Source organism: Urocitellus parryii, chromosome 10 (genome assembly GCF_045843805.1).
Source record: "Urocitellus parryii isolate mUroPar1 chromosome 10, mUroPar1.hap1, whole genome shotgun sequence".
In the NCBI taxonomy this organism is placed as follows: Eukaryota; Metazoa; Chordata; class Mammalia; order Rodentia; family Sciuridae; genus Urocitellus; species Urocitellus parryii.
The window spans coordinates 80,752,649-80,766,080 of record NC_135540.1 but is presented as its reverse complement, the minus strand read 5'-3'; the positions used below and the strand labels follow the sequence as shown (position 1 = coordinate 80,766,080).

General features: G+C 35.9%; 1 protein-coding gene across 2 annotated transcripts in view; it reads right to left on the bottom strand.

The window, feature by feature from the left end:
- Prkg2 (protein kinase cGMP-dependent 2) overlaps positions 1 to 13,432 on the bottom strand; it is an 89,202-nt gene that overhangs the window by 75,082 nt on the left and 688 nt on the right. The window lies entirely within an intron of this gene.

Genomic DNA, 13,432 nt, shown 5'->3' with positions numbered 1-13,432 from the left:
AAGTAGATATAACAGAAAGGGAAAATGTTATAAATAAAATTACCTAACTGTTCCTCTTATAAAGTTAGAAAATGGCAAATGACACTGAGAAGAAGGAGAAAGAGGGGGCAAATAACAAAAAAGATGCACAGAATGATAAAATAAGGAATAATACAATGAAGAAAATCCACACAGTACTAAAATAGTTTCTATGAAAAGATTAATAAAACTGATAAATTCTTGGCAAGATGGGGGAGAGGAAAGAATATGATTACTTATACTGGAAATGAGAAGACATTACTGTAGATATTACAGAAGTGAAAAAATGAATGAATAATATCAACAACTATTTTGAGAATTCAGATGATATGAAAAAATTCCCTAGAAAAATACAAAATAATAAATAGAATTCAAGAAGAAATAGGAAATCTGATTGACAATAAACAAATTAAATTAAAATGAAACTACTCCAAGAAGGGATTCTAGATCCAGAGAACTTTACCATTAAATTTTCTAGGCATTTAATGAAAAATAATACTAATATTACATAATCTTTTCAAGAAAACAAAAAAGAAGGATTTTTCTCAACTCATGCTATAGTGCCCGAATGGCCTGATAATAAAAAACCAAATTAACAGAAAGAAAACTGAAAGTTAATTCCCTAAAAACATAAATACAAAAGCAAAAATCAAGAAAAAGTATGTAAAATAAATATTTTAGGTCAGAATGAAAATCAATGAATGAAATTAACCACATGAAAAGAATAAAAAAGAAAACAATAGCATATTTAATTAGATGCAGAAGTAGTTGATAAAATTAAATACCTGCAATCATTTTTAAATTTAAAAAATTATAGCTGATAAGAATAGAGGGAAATCTTATCTGATAAAACATCTATAAAACAAACAGAAAACATTAAATTACATCGTGAAACACTGAAAGCACCAGATATTAGAAATGGACTATTTCCATTCCACTCTGAATTGGAAGTCTGATCAAATTTAATTAGGTAAGGAAAAAAAAGAAACAAAAAGAAGAAAAACTATCAAATATGCAAACATAGGAAAGAAGAAATAAAATAAAACTGCCATTCATTCAAAAAGACATGGCGGTCATGCATGTGAAAAACTCAAAAGAATGTATAGATAAGTTATCAAAATCAATAAGTGACAGCAACCATATCACTGGATAAAAAAGTCAATATATAAACTTAATTACATTTATATATTCAAATCTGCATCAAACAATTAAAAATAAAAACTGTAAATGACATAACTTAAAATAAAATAAAAAGATCCACTATGTAGGATTACATCTAACAAAGATGTATTAGACCTCTACACAGAAAAGCACAAAACAGAGAAATAAAAGGAAACCTAAATAAATGGAGGAATATACCATGGATGTGGATAAAAAGATACAAAAAATTAATGTTGCTTAAAACCAAGAATCAATAAATGGGATGGAATCAAACTAAAAAGTTTCTTCTCAGCAAAAGAAACAATCTGTGAGGTGAAAGACGAGTCTACATCCTGGGAGCAAATTTTAACCCCTCACATATCAGACAGAACACTAATCTTTTTTTGCCAGAGTCTGAAGAGTAGATCCTCTATATTTTTATTAAAATAAAGTTCAAAAATATTAACAAAGTAGTCTAGAGCAATAATAATACAGCTAGTAGCAGCCTTTGAGGTGGGTAATGGGTAGAGTTTGGAAGGGGGATGGAGACTTCTGAGATTCTGGTAATGTATTTCTTGATGGGGGTTACATGGATGTACTCATTTTATTATTGATACACTTCAACAAAATATTTTTTAAATTGTATGGCTTGGGAGTAAAAAAATCCCAGGCTCAAATCTCAGTTCTGCTACTTCCTAGCTTCATGATCATGAACAAGTGTCTTAACCATTCTGAATCCCAGATTTCTCATCTATGACTTGGGCACAGTTATTATACCTACTTCACAGGAATATTAAGCACTTGAACTTAGAAAATGTTGCACTAAATACTTATTATATGCTAATAGTATTAAGTATAATGATAATAGTATTAAGTAGTTGGCACTGGAAGTAGTTGTAGGATTTTTTTTCTGGGGGAAAGAATGGGACATGAAAAGTTTTGGAAATCACAGAGCAACAAAGAGGCACTTCCCAAGACCCTCTACTCAAAGTTCCTCCAGTAGAGCTGGATTTCAAATTCATACCCATCAGAGGCAATATCAGTAATCCTGTCTTAGTCCTTTTATTACTCCCAACTTACATAATCAACATTCCTTCAAGCAATAAATTCCCATCCTAAGTTGATTTCAGAAAGTTTCTGATGTCAAAGTTCACTTCTAGTTCCTGTAGTGTGAGGCTCTCAATCTTTGTTTTCCATCCGGTATCTTACCAGTCTCGGTTCTCTGTTTCTGTCACGTAAAACCATGTTATCTTGCAACCTTCTTTGCATAAGTCTCAGTGCAAAGCTGGGGGCCAGGAGACTCTGCCTTCTTTCATATCTATCAAGAATTTCTTGTGAGCCAAGGGCATGTAGCAGCTTTACTTGTATGGTATTTCATAGCTTGATTATACGTAAAAGTATAAAGCACAGGATAACATGTATTTGTTATATATAGGCACACGTTCTGGAGCTGGAATGCCTGGGTTTGAGTCCAAGTTCTGTCACATACTAACATGGAACCTAGGGCTAGTCACTTAACTTCTAAGTCTTCCAGTTATAAAACAATAATACACATAGTCCACAGGTCACAGGAGTTTAAGGAGTATTAAAATAGTTAACAATATAAAGCACTAAAGACAGCACCTAGAACATAAAATACACTACCTAAGGGTTAGCTATTACTGATTAATCAGAAAGTCACCAGAAACTTGAGAACAGTGTCAGAACAGCTGTAAAAACTCTATTCTCTCTACTTAAAACCTCTCTTCATCAAGGGAGATCCTTTGAAATGTGGGTAAAACTCCTAACAATTTAGTCCCTCTGCTTTGTTCAGTCTCCTGTGCTCAGTACTCCCAGGCCCACTGAACTACAACTGTCCCCAAACATGCCAGCCTACCTTGTCACCCTGCAGTCTACTCCTCCCTCAAAACAGCTCAAGATTTTCTCTTTTATGGAGGTTTCCCTGATCCTGCCATTTAAAAAGTATTCCCTTCTTCCTTCCAACGCCAGTCTTTTAGAATATTAATCACACAAAACTGAAATAAAGTTTAATTTCCTGAAGAAATTCTGATCTTCAACTCTGGATGTGACTATGCTTTCTGCATCTTCTTATTACCTAAGAAGATGAACATCTAGAACTGTACCTGGCACACATTAGGAACTTAACAAAACCAAGAAAGCTGAAGGACATTCAAATTCTCTCTCTTTGTTTAAATATACTCGGTAAATGGACAAGAATCTGAGCCAAAATGTCAATCACCTGATAAATAAGGAATAGATGATAAACAGGCAAAGTATCATCTCTTTACTTCTTATCCTCCCTCCAATAAAATTTTCTGAGTGATAAACCAACAAAAAAATACCTAATGAAAGCAAAGATTTGTAAATGAAGAAACTAGCATGAGAAAGATGAGGTCATTCTGTGGATAATCAGAAAATAGGCATGACTTACTCCTGTCAATTCTTTTACCTGTTGCCCATGTGATCAAGCACAGTTGTAATGCAATCATGTTTGCTGTTACTTCATGCTCACAACAAATATCTCTCTCTCTCTTTCTTAAGATTGTGCAGATAATCCTATTCCCATGAGCATCAAAGAACAGGGTTTGATAATGAAATGTTGAAAACAACCAAAAGTTACAAGGAAATTAATCTGACACACTCAAATGATATGCATAATCATCATTGTGTGGCATGGCAACTTGGTATAAATGGAAAATCATTCCTTTAAGTGTAAGTAATTAGTACTGGTCTTAGATCATCAAACGAAATATTTTGAGAATCAGCTGCAGGGAGGGCTGTTCCTATGACACAAGGGTCCTCAATGGTGGTTTTATAAATCCATACACCTGGGCTCTCACCTCAAACCAATTTAACCAAACTCCCTAGGGGAATATTGTTTAGCCAGACTCCCTAGGCATCAGTATTGTTTAATATTCCCCTGGTGATTATTTATTAAGAAATATAGCTGTAAACAAGAAAACACAAGGGAATTTGAAGTTGTCCCTTCTATTTCCACAGCACTGAACTGGGAAAATGCTTTAACTGATGACTCACTAAGAACTCAATCAATTAATACTAAGTAACAATAACTGATTAACAACAATTAATGTTTGTCACAGGATTTTGACATAGCCTATTCTCCTTTGGAATATGACAAATAAGTACAAAAAAATGAGTAAATCCTTATTCTCCTCTTCTTCTTCTCAGCATCCTAATGTAAATCCTGAAACATGGCTGGGTATTTGGGAATACACTGTCAAGTCATTCCTAAAACTCTGGACATTTTTTCAAAATTTCCTGATGAAATGTATGTATCTAAAATATACAGTTTATTTTTGATTGAACAGCTCAGTAACATTAAGTATATTCTAATTATTCCATAACTAACACCACGAGCCATCTGTACTTATTTATTAAACACTAACTCTGTTACCTCCCTGCTTCTTGCCACTGGTAACCTCCAGTCCTTTTTGAGTCTGGCTTATTTCACTTTATATAACATCTTCAAGGCTCTTTTATGTTGTATATGGGTCAGAACTTCCTTTTTAAGGCTGGGTAATATCTCATTGTATGCACATACTGCATTTTGTTTCTCCCTTCATCTGTTGGTGAATATTGGGTGGCTTCCATCTTTATCTATTGTGAAGAATGATGCGAAATACACAGATGTTCAAGTCCATGTGCATGGACTTTTCACACCACTACAGCCAGCATTCTCAACCAAGGAATCTCACTTCAAGGAAGCCAAAGAGCCTTGTACGGTGTGCTGAATTCCAAGATGGCCCCAGGTGCTCTATGCCTGTAGTCATATCCTTGTATATCCTCTTCACCTTGAGTGGGGACAGAGCCGGTGACATGGTCCTCATCAACAAAGTGTAGCAACAGTGATGGGAGGGCCACCCCAAGGACAATACCTGTCTTAGCCAAATATCAAGCAGCTCCCCAGCTGGTCTTGATGAAGGAAGTTGCCCTGTGTTGAGAGGGCTTGGGGGAGAAATTCTGGGCAGCCCTAGGAGCTGAGAGTCGCCCCAGCTGATAGCTAAAGAAATGGGGACTGCTCTCCTACAACCACAGGAACTTAATTCTGCCAACAATAACAGAAGCTAGGAAGAGGACCTGTTCCTCTAGAAAGTTCTGGAAAGTAACACAGCCAGCCAAACCCTTGACTTGCAGCTTTGTGAGACTAAGCAGGTGAACTAAATAAGGCATACCTGGACTCCCAATCCACAGACACTCTGAGATAGTGGGTGTCCATTGTTTCAGCTGCTAATCATGTGGTAATTTATTACCCAGCAATAAAAAATTATTATATCTGGATTTCCCTGAGTTTCTATTCCCAGGAAGTTTAAATAATGCCTTGTTCTGCTCACTTTCATTTCCTCTTCTCATCTGGAGAGAGGGGACTCAAAGCTCCAGCTTTTTATTTCCCTCATATTTTCTAGAGTTTGATCTGTAAATCTCAAAAGGACCATCAAAGCTGCTGCTTGAAATTTACCAATCAAAATTGATTTGGTATAGCAACTACAACAACAAAAATCACTCTGGAAAGATTAAATGGAGTTAGTGGGTGCTTGATCACTCCTGCTTTAGTATAAATTATGTATATAAAATATCCCCTGGTCATCTACTCCTGGGTATAGATCTCACAAAAATATTTAAAAAATAGAAACTGTCAAGACTGTGCTGAAAAAACTTGAACTAACAAGTACTTCAAAGACAAATTAATTTGGAGTAAAACTTTAAAGTAACGCAACCAGTTTAGTTAAAAGAATAATTGTAAGAAATGTATCTTCCACAATGAGGGTCTTTAGATCCTCCCAAAAGGGTCTAAAAACGTGAAAGGTTTTATCCTAATCTTCAGATCTTTTCCCCTTTGTGAGAATTTCATTGTAGTTTGAACCCTAGAAAAAGTCAGATGACAGGGGCTGAGCTGACTTATGGAAAGAAGGGAGGTTCTCATAACTGCAGAGCTTATGAGCAGGCAAAGGCCAGGGCCCTGCTTCCTTCTGACCTGACTGCAAGGAGAATAAAGACTGCTGTCTTCTCAACTCAACTATTTCTGTTATGGTATTTTCTGGGTGTCTAGCAATGAAATAGGCAGTATCTGGACTAGCATGGAAGGTTTTTGAATAAAAAATTGGGTCAGAAAAGAGGAGCCCATCTCAGAGGACACTTAGAAGATACAAATGAGGAGAGCTGGCAGCTCCTGCCCTGGCCTCCAAGACAGTGGTACGAAGCCAGCACTGCTCAATTCCAAACTTCCATGGAGCCAAGCAGATCCACAAACTATTGTTAATATCCTAAAAGTTAAGAAGATAGCAAGCAAAATAAAGTGAGTATCAGTTTCAGAGTTGCTCTGATGCTGAGAATGGGGGAAGATTAGAAAGGAAAAAAAACAAAAGTATAAATGAAAAAAATGAGACAAGGAATACAAAGGGAAGAAGTGGAAAAAAGATAAGATTAAAAAATGAGCCTGCTGAATTCGATATTTGGTAAATGTTGACCTGAATGTGTTAATCTGAAGGAGTAAAGGGAACCTTGGACTTTCTAGCTAGTAGTTGAAGTTATAGGGTTAAAAATTGCTATGGGTTTTCTGCAGCATAAAAATAGCATAAAGTGTCCTCTTAGGAATGCAGACCACAGGGAGAAATGAACTTCTGACTATTCATAACAGGGAGGTATCAGTCCTGAGTGTTTTCTGAGGCTTCCTTAAACATATTTCCTAACACCTAGTGACAGACTGGAAGTTTTGAGGAGCAAAGGGCAGATATAAACAAAGCACAGCATCTGGTTTAGAGAGGGCAGAGGTGGGCAGGCTGAGTGTGTCCTTTGACTCCTTGAGAGAAGAAAGGGCAGAGGCAGGAATTGAGAGGGGCCAGCTGCCAGCACTTGCAAAGGCTGCCAAAGCTTAATGGACCACATTTAGATGACAAGGAAGGTGCCACTCAACTGTAGCCACCTTGTTAATTTCTCCCTACTTTTGATTTCTCCCTTTCTTTGAAGTTTAACAGCAACTCTCACCCACCCAACCCCGACTGCACAACCCCAAGGGCATGCATTCACACTGGAGGCTCCGCAGTCTGGATATGTGTGCACTGTGGTAGGGAACACACACTGGACATCAGGCAGACAGACTGGAAACCGGGTTCCACAAACTGTCCACATTACAACCTTCAGCACATTGATGAATGACTCCCTTTGGGTAAGACGGAAAAGTAACACCACCTCATTCCACAAGTCTAAAGCCCCAGGAGATGATGGATGGGAAACAACCAATGTCTAATAATTAGTTGATAACTTAGCTTTCTCATCCCATCCCTCCACAGCTAGTTCAGTTCTGGATGCCTCTACACACATTATTGCTATATAGCATAACTGCTTGTTTTCAAACATCTATCTTTCACAAGACATATCACTTAGCTGCCTTCACCCATAGCTTCTAGCTATTAGATTACCACAAGATTGGACTTTTTTCTTCTTTCATTCTTTATACAGAGAGCTTCATTTTCTTTTTCCTTTTTTAAAAACTCAGATTAAGCCAGGCACAGTGGCTAACACCTGTAATCCCAAGTGACTCGGGAGGCTGAGGCAGGATGATTGCCAGTTCAGGGTCAGTCGTGGTAACTTAGTGAGACCCTTAGCAACTTAATAAGACCCTGTCTCACTAAAGAGAAAAAGAAAAGAAAAAAAGATTGGGGATGTAGCTCAGTGGGAAAGTGCCCCTGGGTTTAATCCCCAGTACCCATAAATAAATAAATAAACAAATGGATGAATACATAAATAAAAACTTAGGTTAAGGTTGTAATATTTATAAGTACATGCACCAATTTTTTGACTATTCAATAAGTCTGTACATATTCTCTTAAAAATCTTTCTATCAAAACAAGATATAGAACTTTTCATACAGCAACATGTAAGTTACTAATTCATAGGCAACAAATCCTAGAGCTTCCCCCCAGCAAAATTTCCCTCAACTTGCAAACTGAGACCATAGCGGCACTTCTGGAAGCACAATTTTCAGGGAAAAATAACAATTGTAGGCAGTTGTTTCTAAGCACAGCACTTTTTTAAAATCTGTTTCTAATTACATATTTAATTTTTTGTGCCAAGTCTTTCCCACTAAAATGTGAAAAGTCCTCCTCTAATTTTCATCTCTGAAAAATTATATAGGACTGGTTAGAGTAGAACCTGATAGCAGGTTTTCAGGTTTTGAATTCTGGTTCCAAAATTAAAACCTGTGTAACCTTAAACAAGTTATGTAATTCAACATGTCTCAGTTTTCTCATATATAAAAGGGGACAATGGAGCTGGGGCTGGGGCTCAGTGGCAGAGCACTTGCCTATCATAGGTGAGGCACTAGGTTCGATCCTGAACAGCACATATAAAAATAAACAAATAAAACAAGGGCATGCTGATCATCTACAACTACAAAAGAAAAAAAAATTAAGGGGGGTGATATCTATCTATCTTATAGGTTTATCATGAGATTTATATGACTCAATATCTGTGAGGCATTCAGAATGTGCTAGCACAGATTAGCGATGTATAAATGTTGTTTCTTTCCATAGAAACTTTCTTATTTAATAAAGGAAACACATTTCTCCAATGCACTATCGATTCCTCAGCGCTGCTTTAGAAAACGAGCACAAATAATAACAACATACTCTCCCTCACTCCTTTTCCACATCTTATTTAAATGTGTGACTCACTTGCATTTTCCACTTTTACCTATCTTGCTCCTGGGGCGGGAATGACAAATACAACTAATTGTCCTTCCTAAAACTGGAGCCAACATCTGAAGTCAGATGGCAAGTCTTTGTTTTATCTTTCCTTTTCATGAAAGAACAATAGTTTCAAATGATAGTTTAAGCATTCTTAGCAAAAAAAAAAAAAAAAACAGTCATACAGCTACTTGCCAGATGTCTCTGATTAATTTTCCTGTGTTCCACCAGACATTCAGCATGAGCCTGTAATTTTGCTCTGCCAGTGCTGAAGTTTGCTAAACGATGTCTCTACATAAACAGAAAACTTAATTTCAGTAAAAGGTCTGACCTCTGGATGTTTGATTGTCTCCATGCTCAAGGCAGGTTGGAGATGGACAGAAAAACTATCTGCTCTTCTCTCTGTCCTTCTTTACCACTGATATCCAGTCTTCAGCCTTAAGAAGCACTATACATGATATATATGTAACCTTCCATATACACCACAGTTTGGGCCATCAGATAGATCAAATCATTCTCAAAGTCCTTTCCTCTCAGTCAGAGCTCTGAGGATGCAGCTCTTAGTGACAACTATGCAATGGGCAAGCTCAGCTCAGCTCCACATGGAAGATGCAGGAAGCACCATTGTTCTTATTACCAGTCAACTGGGTATATCATCAAAAAGTAGACTGGTGCCCAAACTGGTCTGACTAGAGGCCTTTTTTTTTTTTTTTTTTTTTTTCATTTTGCGGGCAGATCTGAAAACACTAGAGCAGGACTGCAGAGAAGAAGAACTGGTTTCAAAATCAAGAGTCTTATATTCCAATCCTGGCTCTACCACCTTTCACGGTGTATTCTATAACTCCCCTGCACCTGTTTCTGCAATCTCCAGGAGGGTAGCATGAAATAATGTTTAATTTTCTTCTAGTTCTAAAGTCTTCTGATGTTCCCCTTATTACATTTAAATCAGAGATCAGAATATTTGCTAGTACTCTGACTTGTCATGTGATTTTATAATAATGCAAAAACGCTGAGAGCCTATAATAGAAACAGGCTACATGTCTGCACAGCTATATGCTTTTGAAGATCTAAAATGGTCCACAGGCACAAGGCCAAGTCACTACAAAAGGTTATGAAGATTCCAGTGCAGCTTCCCAGCAATTCCATTTAGGGCCCACCTCAATCTAAGAGTCATATTCTTATTTTCTGTGGCTTCATAAAAATTCACACTGGTCTTACTTTGTCTATAAAGTATACCCAAACTGCACTAGATCATAATTCTCATTTCACGCCACAGCAGTTGCCATCTAAACCATATAGTCTAGAATTGCAATATCTAGTTCATCAGTCATGAGACATATGGGTATTTAATTTTCCAATGAATTAAAATTAAAAATCCAGTCCCCTAGTTATAGCAGCCAAATTTTTAATTACCTAGTAGCCAAATTTGGGTTTTGGCTACCATCTTGTTGAATGAATACAGATTACAGAAAATTTCTGTCACTGCAGAAGTTTCAACTGCACAGCACTGAACTACTTTAGAACCAGATCCTAAAAAGTGAACCTGAGAATTTTGTGAGACAATTGCCCAGATTCCCCAGTACCATTAGAATACCATTATTGTTTCTCTATATAAAGAACAGAGGTACAAGTACACAGTTTAAGTTATGCCCTTGGACACTAACTACCTACTTGATGGGTATCCGACAACAAAGCTGGGATGAGCTGGGGGCAGCCCTGAAGCTGAAGCATGTTACTCATCATTCACAATACATCTGATCACAGGAGACTCGGAAAACCACACACTGATGTTCATGAGTTAGTTTCTTGTAAAGAAGATTCAGATTACTGAATCTGAATCCTCAAACTTGGAATCTGTCATTCTATCAAATTGTGTACTCTGCCATCTACCAGGGCTTATATTGCATAAAAGAGATATTAAAAATACTGTTGATTGTGGGAGACTTGATAGTCTCCCCTCAGTTTCTTGCTCTGTGATACTTACTAGAGACATTCATTCCTTTTGACAAAATTACTGAAACTCCATCCAATGGCTTTCTGTTCCATGTGAAGGGTAAATTTTATCCAAAATGTAGTTGATACATATGTAGTAGGAACAAGATTTAATCTTAGATTCAGCTAGTAAAGTTTATAAAAAGTTTGACAAATAAATCATGAGAACTAAGAATAAACAGAGAAGTCATTTTGACTGAGGTTCTTAAATTCTCTAATATCTAGCAAGCCCTGCTTGATAGAGTAGCCAAACCAATACATAATGTGCATAATCCTTTTAGCGGTGGAAGATGCTCCCATCTTGTTAATGCTCTAACTTCTAGAAAATTGTTCCTTACAAAATTTTGATATATTGCATAAAAGAGATATTAAAAATATTCAAGGTTGACATTTGTTTTTTCTTCCGAATTAGAACTTCTTGGAAATGAAAAAGAAATTGTTAGAAATGAAAAACGAAAAAAAAAATAAGTCTCTGAATTGATGAAATTGGCTGTGTTTAAGCAATTATTTCAGAGAGACATAGTTATACTTTTTTCAAGGGAAAGTGTGGTACATATCAGTCAATGAGAAAAGAGTGACTCCATATTCTGTTTTTTAATATAGAAGCACAAGGCTCTGAGAAAGCAGATGAAACGTTTTAGGGCATGAATGATCTAGTCTGCTCTTTTTTAGGACCAATCATTAAGAAACAAATTAGTTCATTTCCTCATTCTGACCTCAACATAGACTGGTACCCACGTGGTCTGCCTTTAGGGTGAGAACAGTCATTGATAATCCTTATTCAGAAGCTATAATGTCTTTCCTGTGTCCCTCACTAGACAGAAGAAAAGAAATGCAGTTTGTCTCAGAAATTGACAGCATGTAATTACTGATTTTCTTTGCCTGGTTATAAAAGAGCTAATAAAGAAATTCAAAGAAATATGCTTATCTCAGATTATTTAGCACCAAGAAAATGGTATTTTGTCTCAAAATAAGCATAACTCTTTGAACAAAGTAATTGAACAAAATCTTCATTCAAGAGGAGAAATCTAGTGGCCTATGTAAGGATAGGGTCAAAGAAGATGAATTGCTACTAAACTCTCTGACACACTGTCCTACATATGAAAGCATATTGCTAGTCATAATATATTTATGTACATATGTAGCATAATGAATAATATACAATATTAATATAAGTTCAAATGTCTCTGATATATCAAAAAGTAACACTGGATGCTGTTCAAGTTTGAAAAACAAGTGCAATTTTGTGACAGCTAAAATTTCTGAGTTCATAGCATTAAAACAAGTATTACTTTTAAAGGAGAGTAGATAAGATCTTTCTAAACCAATTAATAATAAAACATTTGGCTTAATAAAACTTTCCTGAAACCTAATATTAATCATATTTTTTCAGCCATAGAATATTATGATTAATAATCCAGTATGACTAGTTTCCTTAACAAATATTTATCAATAATTTCATATATGCCACCAACTGCTGTCAACAAATTGATGAGTTAAACCCCCCTTTGTAATTTTGTTGTCAAAATAAATCTTTCATTTGCTTAGGTTGAATGTTTTATTCTGATTTATATTACTTGTGTCTATGAATAAATTAAAATTTGATTTAATTTCACAGCTCTTGCATTTTGCCACAGTGATCCAGGCTCAGCCACAGCAATAGTAAAGCAAAAGATCTCATTTCAGTTAGTAAATATTTACTTATTTAAAAACCATGCAAAAGGAGAATCCTAACTCATATTTGTAATCAATCTTTCCTGGTCAGGAAAATAAAACTTAAGCCAGAAAAATATACACATGCATATACATATTCATATACACACAAAATTGTTGCGATATTTATATGTTCTTTTAAAATTTCTAATTTTTGCTCCAAACATAAATGATAAAGAAATAAAAATGCTAATCACCTTTAATTGACCAGTAAGTGCTGTGTACATGTGTTTACATATCACACTGTACCTCATAAATATGCACAATTATGTTAACTAAAAAATTTTTAAAGAGAAAAAAATTCTAACTTTTAAAATGCATTCTAGCTTTTAATTGTTCCCTCTTCCTAAAATGTTCTTTCCACTTAGTCTCTACTTGGTTGGTTTTGACCTCTTTATATTTCAGCTCAAGGTCACCACCTCAACCAGGCCTTCATCACAATTCTGCTCCTCTTTCCTGCTTCCTTTCTTTCCCCCTCACCCTCAACACAACCCATTATACTGCTGGTTTCCATCACAACATTAACCCAATTAATAATTATACATCTCTTATTTGTTTCTGGGTATACAATCTCCCCCACAAAAAAAGGATCTGGGAATATTTATTTTAAGCAATCAACACAGTGGCTGGCAGAGAACAGTGCTCAACATAAATGGTATAGCGAATGAATGAAGTCAGCCTCCTTTTAACTACTCAGAAGTGGTTTTTGCTATACATATTCATATTTTATTGTGATTTGTGTACATTTTTAGGTCTACTCTAAAAGAAAAGAAGTATAGACTTCCTAAACCTACCTCCTCACTCCTCCAGGGATTGTAAGATAATGGAAAGGGCTTTTAGTAAACTCAGCAACTCATTATGTCTGC